Source organism: Tamandua tetradactyla, chromosome 19 (genome assembly GCF_023851605.1).
Source record: "Tamandua tetradactyla isolate mTamTet1 chromosome 19, mTamTet1.pri, whole genome shotgun sequence".
NCBI lineage: Eukaryota > Metazoa > Chordata > Mammalia > Pilosa > Myrmecophagidae > Tamandua > Tamandua tetradactyla.
Genome location: NC_135345.1, coordinates 9,696,328 through 9,711,206, shown reverse-complemented (window position 1 = coordinate 9,711,206; position 14,879 = coordinate 9,696,328). Strand labels below are relative to the sequence as shown.

The 14,879-nt window shown below is 40.8% G+C and overlaps 1 protein-coding gene across 2 annotated transcripts in view; it reads left to right on the top strand.

The window, feature by feature from the left end:
* The first annotated feature begins 7,758 nt into the window (after positions 1 to 7,758).
* ZNF518B (zinc finger protein 518B) overlaps positions 7,759 to 14,879 on the top strand; it is a 40,934-nt gene continuing 33,813 nt past the window's right edge. The window contains exon 1 of one of the 2 annotated variants that reach the window (XM_077136398.1): positions 7,759 to 7,852. The gene's annotated coding sequence lies outside the window, so the exon portion shown is untranslated. The remainder of the gene's footprint in view (positions 7,853 to 14,879) is intronic. The other variant, XM_077136400.1, reaches the window with a different exon arrangement.

Below are 14,879 nucleotides of genomic sequence, written 5' to 3'. Positions count from 1 at the left end.
TGCACTATTGTATGACTTAAAGTAGATAATCCTTTGCCCCAGGTGGCTTTTACTTGGTTGTGTCTTTACTGCTTCAGCTGTGCACAAGCTGCTTCTTCCTGCAGTGCAAACTCTGGGAGGACAAGCCCAAGAAGAGCTTCCTGGTTTAATTCTTAGGCTGCCACCTAGTAGATTGGCACTAGCAGATTGGCACACAAGCACCCCAGGATGCACATTGGTTACTCTGCTCCCTCCAAAATAGGACCAGGGATCCTCAATGGTCATGCAGGCTGGCTCCTCTTGAAGGGAACCCAAACTGCATTCAGTGAGGGAGGGCAAGGGGCCAGCAAGGGCACCACAATCCTCTCCTACTGCTTTTACTGCTGCATTTTCTTGATTTGACCCTCACCCAGTTACTGAAACCCTTTAACTATTCTCTTGAGTTTTAGGAAAGATGGCTCTGCCAGTTTTTGCTAGATGTTCAAATATTCTGTGGGGAACAGAACACTGGAGCATCTTATGCCACCATCCTGGTTGACTAGGAGGATAGATTCTCATATCCCATTTACTACTGAGAGCATTGTTCCTCATTGACTGATGTCTTACAGAGACATAGTTTTGACATGATCAAGGTCTTCATACATTGTTCTCCTTTTCAGTGTCTAGGCACTCTCTTGTACCTGTAACTGAAAACTCAATAATTTATGCTTGGTTTGCTCAAATTCCAAATAAGGTTCCTTTAACATGGCTTTGAAAGTTCTAAATAAAATTGGGAAATTAGAAATTTTCCCTGACTTCCTTAACCAAACATGTTCCCTTTCTGGTATTTGTATGTATGTGCTTTTGTAACCTCATCATGGGTGAAGTCAATTAATTTTTTTGCTCTCTTTAGCAGAACAGAATCAAATTTACCCTGTTGTCAAATATATCCCATTGTCACATGTGTGTGTACACATATTCATGTTTTTATAAGAAAGCCTAATGTCTACATCATTAGCATTTTATTTGTATATATTTTTTAACCTGAAAATATCTGTTCTAGCTAAGTGCACTTGCTTTTTTTGATTCATGATTTACAGCTATAGTAATTTAAATAAAATCAAGGATGTAATTAAATATTATAATCTTCTCTGTAACTTAGTATTAAAGAAGGAAATTCAAAGCATAATTTTGTTTTATATGCTTTGTGTCCCCAACACCCTAAAGCTATTTTGAATTCATATTGGGTATAAAATTTCTAGAAAAATTATGTGGAAATATAAAAAATTAAAAAGACCCAACTCCTATAATTGAGGGCTCAGAACCTGGCAGGCAAGATACAGATGCAATCAAAATCATATAATGCTACTGACTCATTAGATAGATATTTCTCTTTAGTTTCTAGTATATTAGAAGGGCCAGAAGGAAATACCTGAAATTGCTGAACCGTAGTGCAGCAGCCTTGATCTTTGATGACTGTATAACTATATAGCTTTGTTGTATGACTGTGTGATTATAAAAACCTTGTGACTGGCAACCCTTTATCCAGTGTATGGGCAGATGAGTAGTGAAATAATGGCACGTGTGGAATAATAAACATTGGATATACGGAGGAAAATACCCCTATGTACACTATGGACAATAGTTATGATACTACTTTAATAATCTTTCCTGAATTGTAACAGATGTAACTACCTTTAAAAAAATAGTAGAATTGCAAAAAAAAAAAAAAAGTGTTATCATTAATTGTACAAACTTTCAAAACCAAAGCAAGTGTTGGTGGTGGGGTGGCGGATGGGAATCCTGTATTTTATGCATGGTTGTTCTGTAAACCCACAGCTTCTCTAACAAAAAAATTAAAAATAAATTAAAATAAAATGAGTCATTTCCAGTAGGGGAATCCTACAATGCATACAACTCTTTCCTTTGCACCACCCCTGCATTGTTAGGTAGTTAGTGAGGAAGGAGATTGTTAGAGGGACACCCCTGGAGAAGATGTTCAATCGGACCCTTGAAGAATGCCCCTAGGCTTTAAATGCTAGAAGAGGTCCTTTGTTAGAAGAAGAAGTACTTTGTTCCTCTATTTTATTTTTGAGCACCCCTGTCTCTAAGGCATATTCTAGGCCATGAAAAATCAAGTAGGAACTACCTGCTGAGTGAGTAATTAATACAGTTGAGAAAGCATCACAAATTCATGAGGAAAGGACATATGATTTACTATGTGACTGCAGGGTAAATTGACTCATAATACGGAAAAAAATTTCGATTAATTTTCTACCTCAAATCATTCAAAAATAAATTCTTCACGGAATAAATATTTAAAAGTGAGAAAGCAAAATTTAAATAGAACCTTATATACTTTCTTCTGATTTTTATAACTTTAGGATAGAGCAAATGTTCTTAAATAATATCTAAAAACATAAATCATAAAGGAAAAGATTGATAGATTTGGTGCCAAGAAGCCCTGGGAGTTTTCGGAGAAATTGAGACTTCAAGGGCTGGTGCCATGAGGGTTCTTGACTCAGTCTTGGGAAATAATCAGAGAACTAATCGTGTTTACAGCCAGATAATTTAATAAGATCAGTGCCAGAGAGCACCAGAAGTTTTAAGCCAGATGCCAGAGAACCCCAAGAATTTTCCGTGAATTCAAAACCTTGACCAAGGGCTGATGCCATGAAAGTTCTTAATTCCATCGCAGGAAAGACTCTAAAGACTAGTCAGTGTGTACAAAGAATCCAAAGACTAAGCAGTGTGTACAGCTCAAAACCTGAATGCGTAGCGAAAGTACACGCTCGAAGGAAGATGAGTGCAGGAATTCTCCAGAGGAAGAGAAGCAGTCTGAGCCTGGGATCCTTGCATTATAAAGACTTGGAGGGGCCCTTCCCCCTCTGGCTATCCTAATAAGGGAATGATGAGCTGCACTTTTCATTGGTTCTTTCAGGTGCGGACCTGAGTGAGGACTGGATGTGCAGGGGCTAGGTAAGTGTGTGGGCACCAAAAGGAACTTTTTGTTAATAGGTCTTAGGGTCACTTCCCCCTCCCTCTTCCCCTATCTAAACTGCCTCATTCCACTCTCAAAGAATTCTGTTCCTTAATCTTAAACAGTGCTGAAGGGAGGAAGTCAGTCTTCTGTAATTGCTCCCTGCTCACAGAGGGGGCACTGTCCCTGCCAAAAATGGAATTCTCTGGCCATCATATCTAATGATTCTTCTGGGAGGGTATGGGGGGTTTTGCATCTTTCTTATTCTAGTGTGAACCCTTGGTTGTCTTTCAATGTCTTATGAGGGTGTCCGATCTGTACCATGACTCATGGTGTTACTGTTGAGGTGCAGTATTCTAAGAAAAAGAAAAAGAGATGAAAACTTATAAAGCCGAGGAGAACTAGGTTGTCCTGCCCTTTTAATCAGAAAAGGTTGGAGCAAAGAATGGTACTTATCCCGGTGGCAGAAACTCAGATAAATTAAATGGGAGATCTTGTAACTCAGTGTACAATTGAGCAGCATAGTCTTTAAGGGTCTTCTGCTATTTTTGAGATCTGATTAACATAAAAACAACAATCCTCTCTTAGGAATGAACACTAAACTCCCTTGTTTGTTTCAGAGGATGACACCCGCTAATGAGCTTACTTGGTATTGGAGAAGGGTTAAGGTAGAAGCTGTTTGTTCAATGCTAGTGGGTAGTTCAAGGGAGAAATTATGGTGGACCCATTTTGCAGAAGCTATTCCATGCTCCACTGCATGCTGAAAGACAGAGCCTTAGGGTGTTATCATTAGAATTGATCATATTTTGATTTTTATCCCAGACTCTTCCTGGTGTTCCTGTCAGGTGGTCATAGAGTCTGATGTAAGCATTGGACCAAGTTTGAAGATAACACAGGGGATTTGTATCTGTCACTAGCTAACCCTGGATGAACTGGATAGCTCTCTCTGGAAGTAACATTTTTCTGTAGGAATGTAATTTTCCGGGAAAATTAGAGACTGTGAGCATGTGAGACTTGTCATATGATAGTGATGGTGATTGGGGTGGGAGTCCCCGGTGACTGAAAAGGTATAGTTGCAGTTTAAATAGGTGGGCAGAGGCAGAGTTTCTTACTAGTGGGCCACACCTCAGACTAGCTACAATGAGGAACACATATTTAACAGGACAAAGAAATTAACTGCATGCTCAACCATGTTCAGGTAAGGATGAGTCTGCATGTGAGCGAAAGGAAGGCAGAGGATGTATATAATGCTCAAGGCTTGTAAGAGATCTTTGCTTAGTAGAGGGGTTTGACACCCAGGAACTACAAGGAACTCATGGCTTTTGAGAATACCCCTCAGTTTAAAACCTAAGGGTAGTGTGAACTGGTGAGTCATTGGGTTACCATCAATTCCCACCAGGTGCAAGTTTTTGAGGACAAAGTTCCACAGTGATGGCTAAGGACAGAGTAAGTGGCTCCCATGTCAATTAACAAGTCAATAATCTTACCTACTACATCAAGGGTAGCCTGAGTCTTCTCCATGGTTATGGCAGGGTCCTTAGGACCTTGGGCCCCTCCCAGTCCTTACTCAAAGCCGTCACTGTTGGAGGATCTCCCCCCTTCTCCCTTTGGAGCTAGAATAATCCCTTTTCCAGTGGCCTTCCTTTTTGCATTGAGAACAAGGTCCCAGTGGCCCACCCAGGCTAGGGCACGCTTCACTTTAAAGTCTCAACTACCCATATATGAAACAGCTGCTTTTCCATTCTGTTTGGCCTTTGGGGTTACCTGAGGATGCTGCTATTAAATAAGCCTGTCTCGAGTCCTATTGCCAATCCTGCTGGACCTTCTGCAGTTCTTCAGCTCTATCTCTTTTACTGAAAACACTAAAGCAGTATTTAGGATTCATTAAAGGGGGCTTGCAGTCCCATAGCCATTTTCTGCATTTTCCTCTGAATATCTGAGTATGATTGGCTAATAAAGTGAGGCCCTAATAAAATTTGCCTTTTCTGGGAGTTAGGGTCTATGTTGATGAATTTCTTCAAGGCTTCTACTTAAGCATCCTTTGAATAGAGCAGAGTTTTCAGCTTTCTCCTGGATGCACCTCACATTTTATCATAATTTGCTGGTTTAATGGTGCATTTTTCCATTTCTGCTACAAGATAGACACTCATATGGTTATGGAGTCTTAAATTTGCCTGCCCTCCTTGATACTTCCCTTTGGGGTTATTATTAGGGACTTCAAAAGTATATACTACATATTGGTTTGGCTGGGCTGCTGTTAGGTTATCTACATGTGTTTAACCTTCTGTCCATACATGGAGTTTTTCTTCTAGGGTGCAGCAGATGGACATAATGATATGGATGCCCTGCCAGATTAGGTTAAGAGTGAAAGGAACTGAAGTTACTTGGCAAACTTGCCCAGGTTTTCTGAAAAACTCCTTCTGTTTACATTTGGCTAAATTGGTCATAGAGAATAGTTTATACTGAGGGCCAGGTAGTACTACAGAAGACTTTTTTTTCTCTTTAGGCTATCTAGTTGGAAAGTATTCCAGTGTTTCAGAAGGAATCTAAGGAGAAAGTCAGTAGGGATTGAAGGAGAATTACCCATACTTTGCTGTTCTGCTTGTTGTGTCTCTGCCTATGAGAAGGAGAAAAAGAAAGAAGGATAAAAGGAGGGGGTATTAAGGAAAAGTGGGAATCTTCATAGAAGGCTCCCGATTGACTCAAGCTTGATGAGTCAAAAGGCTTCACAAAAGGCTTCCAACTGAGCTACTACAAAAGGCTCAAGCCTTGGTCCAGTCTTGGCAAAATTTGGCTGGCCAGGTGCTGCGATCTCTGGCATCTCCAGAGATCCACCCTTGCTCAGGCATTCCTGAGGCTTGTAAGTAGGTGAGCACAGGATAGGAGAGTCTTTAAAGATATTTTGGTAGTTCTCCAGACAGGATAAAATTTTACAAAGGGACTGTGCCTTGTGAGAGGTGAAATTCTGATGCCATTTGAATGTGAATTATAAATTAGGCCCCTGACTAAATTGCAAATCTTGATGACAACATAGGTGGTGCCTAAAGAAATATCCAACTATTGAAAAGGTTATTTAAGCCTGGTAAACAAACACCCATGGCCTGTAAAACATTTTGTTCTGTAATGGCCACAGGCAGAACCCCTCTCAGAGTTATGAATGGGACAGTGGGGCCCAGCTTGGTATCTGAGCTCCCTTATAGTTGAAATTTTAAACCATGCCCACACCTCCCTCTTTCTGCACCAAACCCTTCAGCCTTTAGCTGGTTTATTCATATTCAGTCAAGGTTTATTTTTTAAATTTTTATTAATAAAACCAATCAGCATACAATATGAACATTCTTTTTTCATCACATAGTTGTGTATCCATCATCATGATCATTTCTTAGAACCTTTTCATCAATTCAGAAAAAGAAAAAGAAAACAGAAAAAAATTCATACATACCATACCCCTTACCCCTCCCTTTCATTGATCACTAGCATTTCAATCTACTAAATTTATTTTAACATTTGTTCCCCCTATTATTTATTCATTTTTAATCCATATGTTTCACTCATCTGTCTATAAGGTAGATAAAAGAAGCATCAGACACAAGGTTTCCACAATCACACAGTCACATTGTGACAGCTATATCATTATGCAGTCATCTTCAAGAAACATGGCTACTGGACCACATTTTCAGGCAGTTCCCTCCAGCCTCTCTGTTATGCCTTAACTAAAAAGGTGATATCTATTTAATGCATAAGAATAACCTCCAGGATAACCTCTCAACTCTGTTTGCAATCTCTCAGCCATTGACACTTTATTTTTTCTCATTTCTCTCTTCCCCCTTTTGGTCGAGGTTTTCTCAATCCCTTGGTGCTGAGTCCACGCTCATTTTAGGATTTCTGTTGCTAGGAAAGTTGACACCCCTGGGAGTCAGGACCCACGTAGAGAGGGGGAGGGCAGTGAGTTTATATGTCCTGTTCATATTCAGTCAGGGTTTTAAGAGGCCCTCAAGGTAGGGATAGGTGAGTCAGAAAGAACAGGACCCGGTTTGTGAGAGTTCCCACACCCTTTTTTTTAGCTGCCTCCAGCTACTAGGTCTCTTTCACCTAAAATTGTGACCTGGATGATTAGAAAAGGGCCCTGCCCTTTTCCCAAGGCAGCCCTTCCATAGCCCCAGGGAAATTCCAGGGATCGTTTCTTTTCAATGTCCAGGCTTCTTTGCAATAATTACAAAATCAAGGCTTTAAGCAGAAATCATAGAGAACCAATGTATTAGAGGGTGCGAAGGTGGTAAAGAGAGAATCAGTCATAGCACAAGGACAGGCTAGCAAACTCCTGAGCTCAGAGAGCTCCTCCAGTCAATCCCCTAAAGAATGGCATCAGCTGTTACTTGTTTAAACCCTTGAATCTGCACAGTGAGAGGGATTGGTCCTCGGAGTTGCAGTCAAACCAGCAGGCTGAAACTTTGTTCTCTAGCCAGAGGAGAAAAAGGGACAAAGATGGAGTACAATATTCTTTTCCTGTCGAGGGGACTATTGGGTCCCTTCATGGTCGCCAAGCTGATGCTTTTTCTCAGCAGATGGAGTTATCAGAGAAATCAAGACCTCAACCAAGGCTGGCACTGTGAAAGTTCATGACTCAGTCACAGGAAAGAATTCAAGGACTAGTCAGTGCATATAGCCAAATAGTTTAATAAGCCCAGTGCTGTAGAGCTCTGGGATTTCTCAGCTGGATGCTGGAGAGCCCCAGAAGTTCTAGTCTGTATGTCACAGAGCTCTAGGAATTCTAGGCTGGATACCTGGAGAGCTTGGATAATTCTATATTGAATGCCAGAGAGTCCTGGGAATTATCAGTAAAGTCAAGACTTTGACCAGGGGCTGATGCCATAAAGGTTCTTGACTCAGCTGCAGGAAAGAACTCAAGAACTAGTAAGTGTGTACAACAAAAGAATCCAAAGGCAAACCAGTGTGTACAGCTCAAAATTTTAATGCATAGCAAAAGTACATGCTCAAAAAGCCTTCTTGACCAAAAGAGGGAAGAGAGAAGAGAGACAGAAGTTTCAATGGCTGAGAGATTTCAAACAGTCAAGAGGTTATCCTGGAGGTTATTCTTATTCATTATATAGATATTCCTTTTTAGTTTATGATGTATTGGAGCAGCTGGAGGAAAGTACCTGAAACTGTAGAGCTGTGTCCTAGTAGCCTTGATTCTTGAAGATGATTGTATAAAGATATAACGTTTACAATGGGACCGTGATTGTGAAACCCTTGTGTCTGATGCTCCTTTTATCCAGGGTATGGAAAGATGAGTTAAAGAAATATGGATAATAAATAATGTGGGGGACAAAGAGTAAAATAAATTGAGTAGAGGGCAATACTTGTGATCAATGAGAGGGAGGGGTAAGGAGTATGGTATGTATGAGTTTTTTCTTTTTATTTATTTTTCTGGAGTAATGGAAATGTTCTGAAAAATGATTATGGTGATGAATACACAACTATGTGATGATACTGTGAGCCATTGATTGTACACCATGCCTGGAATGTATATGTGTGAAGATTTCTCAATAAAAATATAAAATTAAAAAAAGTACATGCTTGAAGGAAGATGAGCACAGGCATTCTCTAAAGGAAGAAAAGCAGTCTGAGGTTGGGATCCTTGCCAGTGTTAAACTATTATGTACCCCAGAAAAGCCATGTTTTAATCCTGGTCCAATCTTGTGGGAGTGGCCATTTCTTTTAATCCTGATTCAATAATGTAGGCTGGAGACCTTTGATTAATTATCTCCATGGAGAGGTGAAACTCCCAATTGTGTGTGTGATCTTTTGATTAGATGGAGATGTGACGCCACACATTCCAGTGGGTCTTGATGAGTTTACTGGTATCCTTTAAAAGAGAGAACATTTGGAGAGAGCCAGAAATGACAAAAACCTCAGAGCCAACAGAGAGACAGCCTACAGAAATGACAGGGCCTACAGAGAGAGAGAGCTGACACAGATGCTTGGAGCCCAGCAGACATCACCATGAGATGTTAAGCAAGCCAGAACCTGGAGAGAGCCAAGGGAAGCCAGGAGATGAAAGCCAGACTGGAGAACCAAAGTGAAGAATTCCCATAGGAACAGAGGCTGAAAGCAATGGAGCCCTGGAGCAAGGGATCAGCAAATGCCAGCTACGTGACTTCCCAGCTGACATAGGGGTTCCAGACCTATTGGCCTTTCTTAAGTGAAGGTAACCTCTTGCTGGTGCCTTAATTTGGGCACTTTCACTTCCTTAGAACTATAAACTTGTAATGTATTAAATTCACCTTTTAAAAGCCATTCTAGTTCTGGTATATCACATTCCAGCAGCTTGCAAACTAATACAGGATCTTTGCATTATATGGACTTGGAGGGGCCCTTCCCCCTCTGGCTATGCTAATAAGGGATTGATGAGCTGCATTTTTCATTGGTTCTGTCAGGTGCTGACCCCGGTGAGGGTTGAGGTGTGCAGGGGGCTAGGTAGGTGTGTGCGCTCCAAAAGAAATTTTTTGTTATGGGTCTTAGGGTCACTTCCCCCTCCCTCTTTCCCTATCTAACCTGCCTCAGATTCATCACATAAAAATGAAAATATTAGCAAAAGATAGACATACATCCACGACCACACACACTTTTTTAAATATAATCTTATATACATATTTTTATATATTTATCAATTACATAATCTACTCCCAGGCAAAAAAATAGTAGCCAGAATGTATAAAGAACTTTCACCAATCAACAAAAAGGTAAATACAAACAACCTGATATAAATATGAGCAAAGGATATAAACAAGCAATTCACAGGAAAAAACAAAACAATACACAAAATTTCAGACTCTATGTGTTAAGATATCCAGCTTCGCTAAGTGTGTGGCTATCGTACCTGGGAAGTGATGGGAGTGACATGAAAAGATATTGATAAACAGAGTTGTAGAATGGAGATATCTTTGTGACAAATTACAGGGAGGCATATGGTGCAGAGCAGGAAAAGGGAGGATGATGTGCTGGTTTGTAAGCTGCTGGAATATGATATACCAGAACTGGAAGGGCTTTTAAAAGGGGGAATTTAATAAGTTACAAGTTTACAGTTCCAAGCCTATAAAAATGTCCAAACTAAGGCATCCAGGTAAAGATACCTTAATTCAAGAAAGGCCAATGGGTCTGGAACAGCTCTGCCTGCTGAGAAGTCTGCTTCTCTGTCAGCTGGCATCAGCTGGTCCCTTGCTCCTAGTCTCCATTGCTTTCAGCCTTTGTTTCTGTGGGAGTTCCTCACTTTGCTTCTCGGGGACTGGCTTTCATCTCCTGGCTTCCTTTGGCTCTCTCCAGGTTCTGACTTGGACCATGTCTTGGGAAGGCGCATGGCAATAGTTGCTGGATTCCAAGTATCTACAAACTTCCATGTCTCTGTTCTCTCTGTTGACTCTGAAATTTCTGTTATTTCTGACTCTCTCCAAAGTGTTTCCCCTTTTAGAAGATTCCAGCAAACTAATCAAGGCACACTTGGAGTGGTAGAGTCACATCTCCATCTAATCAAAAGATCACACCCACAAATGGGCTTGTTGCATCTCCATGGAGATAACCTAATCAAAAGGTACTGCCCTATAGTATTGAATTAGGATTAAAAGAAACAGCTGCCTCCACAAGATGGGGTCAGGATTAAAACATGGAACTTCTGGGGTACATAGTATTTCAGATTACTTCGCTGGCCTCCAACCCAGCAGTGCACAAACCTGCACAGAGTAAGTGAGGTTTGAGACACAATATCTAAAGAGAGGCCAGGAGAGTGAACAAATTCCACAAGAACAGGATGGGGGCTTCAAGCCTGCTGCTAGATGAAATTAAAAGGGCAAAGGAACCCTAGCTACTCCTCTGTATTCACTGGGAGGCTTCCTGAAGCAAAAGTCAATTACCCAGGAATCTGTGGATAAAGACCCTGGGCTTCATTCCTCATCTGCTGCATCCACTTCTACTGTAGTAGCCAGAAAAGTACTAATTAAAATAACAATGAGCTAGCACTTTGCACCCAAAAACTGGCCAAAATTGAAAAATCAGATAATACCCAAAGCTCCTGAGGAGATGAAGAAATAAGAATGCTCATAAACTACTAGTGAGAAGATAAATCCATACAGCCCTCTAGAAAGCAATTTAGCAGCATTTAGTAAAATATGAATTGTGCATACCCTGTGCAATAAGACTTCCAATTAAAAGGTGGCTAAATATGAACTTATCTTTGACCCCTCTGAAAATTCCTCTAATAGCAATATAGAAATTGAAAAGGCAAGAAAATAAGAACAAAAGGAATAGAAGGAGAGATCAGAAGAAGAGAGAGTTCAACAAAATTTTGGATGGAGGACATTACATGCACAAAAAGTAAACAGAATTAAAATAAAGAAAGCTAAAATCTAATCCTGCTGAGAGGAAGCTTGACAAGAAACAAACTGATTCCCACTACCAAGATCTGGAAAGGCCGGGAAGTAGAAGTCATCAGGTAAGCCTAAAGACTGGTACTGGGATTGGTGTGAAAACTGGATTATTCATTGACAGTCGTAAGACTCAATCATGACAAGCAAAACTCTCCACCAGGAATCCCGGGCTTGCTCAGCCAGGCTATCACCCCCCCCAGCACCCTAGAGGCATCCAGAGTGTATAACTCCAGAAAATATTTAAATTAGGGCTACAAAATACAGTTGAAAATGGAAGGTGAGTGTTACACTGAAAATAGAGTTAAGTGAAACTTTTATTCCAAATGGTTAGGACCCTAACCCATCTTAAAGACTTGGCTCCTGGGAAGGGCAGATAGAATTATAATTCTAAACTCTAATTCTCTCTAGAGAAACTGAAGTCCCAAAGTAAAGATTTACAGATACTGACATATGCTGGTGCTCCAACAAAAGAGCTAGATCCCCAGATCATGCTACCATGAAGCACCAGGCACACAGAAGTTCCAATCAGCATTTCGTGCCTTCCTCTTAAATATGGGCAGAAGTTCAACACCTTGGAGGACTGCTAACATGAAAGACACCAAACAAGACATACAATCCAGAAAAAGGGAAATAAAAGGACTCACAGGAGTGATATAATGGGGGATACTGAAAGATGCTAAAAAGAGAAACATAGCTAACATCATTAGTGAAATGACATTTAATCCGTGAACTACAAATAGAATGCTAAATAAGGAAATAATGAGAAACAAGAATTGATAGAACCAAAAGAAAAAAATAGACAAAACAATAAATCACTTAGGAAAATTGTAAAATTTTAACCCAAGCAGAAAATGTTAACACATCACTCAGAAGTTGATTTTAAAAAGCAAACAAAAATTCATAAGGATATAAAAGGTTCTAACAATACCATCAACTGACTAGACCTACTTGGCTAGCATACAAAACAAATACAGTGTGTACAAAGTTTACAAGTGCAATAGAACACTCACCAAGAAGGACCTGCTCCTGGGACATAAACTGCTCCTCAATGAATTTCAAAGAACTGAAAGAAATATATATACATATATATATATATATATATATATATATATATATATATATATATATAAAATATTGTCTGAAAAATAAGAGGCTATCTAAGCAGCCTAGAAAACTAAAATGAGTTTTGATACCAGGAAGGTGGAATGCCACTATTGCAAATATCAAAAATGTGGAAACAGCATTGGAATTGGGTAATGGATAGAGGCTGAAAGAATTGTGAATTGATTGATAGAAAAACTCTAGATTGCTTTGAAGAGACCATTGGCAGAAATACGGATGCTAAAGTTACTTTTGATGATGCCTTCGTCAAAAATGATGAATGTCTTATTGCAAACTGGAAGAAAGACAACCTTGTTTTAAAGCAGCAGAGAATTTGTCTGATACTGGATGGAAGGCAGAACTTGTGAGTGATAAGCTTGGATATTTAGCTGAGGAGATTTCCAAATTAAATGTAGAAAATGCAGCCTGGTTTTCCCCTGCAGCTTATAGTAAATATAAGAGTAAAGGGATAAGCTGAGAACTGAACTCCTAGACATAAAGAAAACAAAAGTTGATGGTCTGGAAAATTCCAAGCTTCCAGAAATTGACTCCCCAGAGAATAGTGCTCCATGTGAGGGTTGAACTGAACATGGATCTGGTCAGACATTTGAGTGCACGCCAGGACTGGAGATGCCGTTAGCCAGGATGTCTGAGGGTGTGGACCCCCGTCAGCTACATGCAGAGCTTTTGTTTAAACTGTGTGAATGGAACCATTGCCAGCCTGGACTAAAAGGGGAACAAGGGACAGATTGAAGGACAAATCACCTTGGAGCCTTGGAGCCACTGTAAGGACTCTGGCTTTGACTCTGAGTGGGAAGGGAAAAGACTCTGCAGAGATTCTGTAACATGACAGACCTGACCTGAGTTAAGCTTTAAAAGCATCACTCTGACAGCTAAGCTGAGACTAAATTTAAAAGGGGTAAGGAGAGAAGAAAGGAACACAGTTAGGGGGACTTTGTTTCCTAGGAATACCATAACAAGGTTCAACAAACTGTGTGGTTTAAAACAACAGAAATTGGTTGTCTCACAATGCTGGAGGTTGATGTCTGAAGCCAAGTGTCAGTAAGGCCCTGCTCCCTCTGAAGTCTGGAACGGTGAATCTTTTCTTACCTCTTCCTAGGTCCTGGTGGTTTGCCTGCAATCCCTGCCATCCCTTGGTCTGAGGACACAACACTTCAATTTTCGCCTCACCCTCCTATAGCTGTATCCTCCCTTGTCTATCTCTTCCCCTCTTCTAATAAAGACACCAGTTATATTGGATTAGGGCCTGTCCTAGTCTGGTATGACTTCATCTTAATTTACTTCCATCTGCAGAGACCCTAGGTTAGTGAGTTAGGACATCAACATATTTTTGGGGGGACAGTACTGAAATAATCCAAGCCTGAGATCTTGATGTCTTAGGTGAGGATAGTAGCATTGGAGGGGAGAAGAGGTCGTTTGTTTTGAAGGTGAGGAAATTATAGACATATATACCAAGAGGAGCAACCGAAGATTCTAATGTAATGAGACAGATTGCCATATGATGGAAGCAGAGATGCAAGCCAAGGAACCCCAAGGATTGTAACACTCCAGTGCCATAAAGCTGTAGACTCTGGGAGGAAGCTCAGCCTTGCCAAAACCTTGATATTGAACTTCTATCTTCCAAAACTGTGAGACAATAAATTCCTGTTGGCTAAGCCAACCCATTGTGTGGTATTTGTCGTAGCATCCTGCTGTGCCTGTCTAAGTAGTCACTTCAAAAAGGACTCTTCATTTGAACACATTGGAGAAATTCTGATTCCCACAAGGACCAGACTGATGCGGTAAGCTCATTTTTAAAATGTCATGCCCTTAAGGAAATAGGCACACACACACACAAACGCACATACATGAAAGTACCTAGTTTTGGAAATTCAAATGATACCAAAGAGATTATAATGAAAGTAAAAATCAATCCAGGGAGTGTGAGTCCAGAGCCAGCCCAAGGGATTAAGCCCTGCTGTTTACTGGGGATTAAAGAGTTGAAAAGGGGCACCTGGGGCATTGTAGCTTGAAGAGTAAGAGGGAGCTCTCCAGAGCCAGACTTCCTTTGTTCTCTTGCAGTTCTGCAGCGGGGCTGCTGGGAAGCGTGGAGCTTTTGTTTGAATTAGAAGGTGGCATCTCTCAGAGTGGATATCTTAGTGGAAGTCACCGCTTCCTCGTGGGCAGGCACTTGGGGAGCAGAACACCTGCAGGCTAACACCTGCAGGCTCTCACCTGCATGTCCTGCTTCTCTTTGCCTTGCACTCACCTGCGCTGCTACCATCCTTAACAGCAGCGGCCCTGACGGCTGAGTCCCAGGTATGGGCAGAAGTGCGATCCCCATGATGGTGATAAGATTATTGTGCCAGAAATGGGAGGGCATGTTTGATCAAATCAGTCCAATTCTGAACCCTTTA